This window comes from Mandrillus leucophaeus, unplaced genomic scaffold (assembly GCF_000951045.1).
Source record: "Mandrillus leucophaeus isolate KB7577 unplaced genomic scaffold, Mleu.le_1.0 Scaffold1209, whole genome shotgun sequence".
NCBI classification, from domain to species: Eukaryota; Metazoa; Chordata; class Mammalia; order Primates; family Cercopithecidae; genus Mandrillus; species Mandrillus leucophaeus.
In genome coordinates this window covers 16,978-17,602 of record NW_012100421.1, presented here as the reverse complement: position 1 = coordinate 17,602, position 625 = coordinate 16,978, and the positions used below count along the sequence as shown (strand labels likewise).

Below are 625 nucleotides of genomic sequence, written 5' to 3'. Positions count from 1 at the left end.
AGCCACATGACACAGGATCAGAGAAAGCAGGTGGTGAGTCACCCATGCCTGAGATCAATGCCATTGATGCCAATGATCATATATTAAAGGTTTTCCCAATATCAAATGATACTTCACAAAACAAGATTACTAGGAAATGTTCTAGGAACAAAATTAAGTGCTAAAGATACAAAAACCAAGATCAGTCTTCACCTGATAGGCATGCTGCAGAACCTCTCATCGCCCCTTTTCTTCCTCTCTCCACTGCCACCTCAGCTGCTACGCAGGCTCCCTAAACCTTTTCATGTCGTGTCTCCCCTTATTCTATTCTTCCCTGCACTCTACAGCTCAATAATTTTTCTAAAGCATACTTCCAACTCACCCTGATTAGAAATGGTCATCCATTAGCTATTGAAATTAAGGAACACCTATCCCAGTATTCAAATGTCCTTTCCATCCCCTTTTCCAATGCCTCCCTTCTCGATGTATAGATCTTGCCACTTAGATGAGATCTTGTCTTGGGTCCCTGCTCTCTATTAAACCTCTGGAGTGCTCTGTATCTCTTCTGTGGCACCTGTTTTACTCTGCTTTCTTTTGTTAAATGTGTCTAATTCCTCCCACTCAGCCCATCGGTGTTAACATTTTT

The 625-nt window shown here is 42.1% G+C and overlaps 1 protein-coding gene across 1 annotated transcript in view; it reads right to left on the bottom strand.

The window, feature by feature from the left end:
- The window catches only part of LOC105532569 (interactor protein for cytohesin exchange factors 1), a 50,505-nt gene that overhangs the window by 39,464 nt on the left and 10,416 nt on the right, over window positions 1–625 (bottom strand). The window lies entirely within an intron of this gene.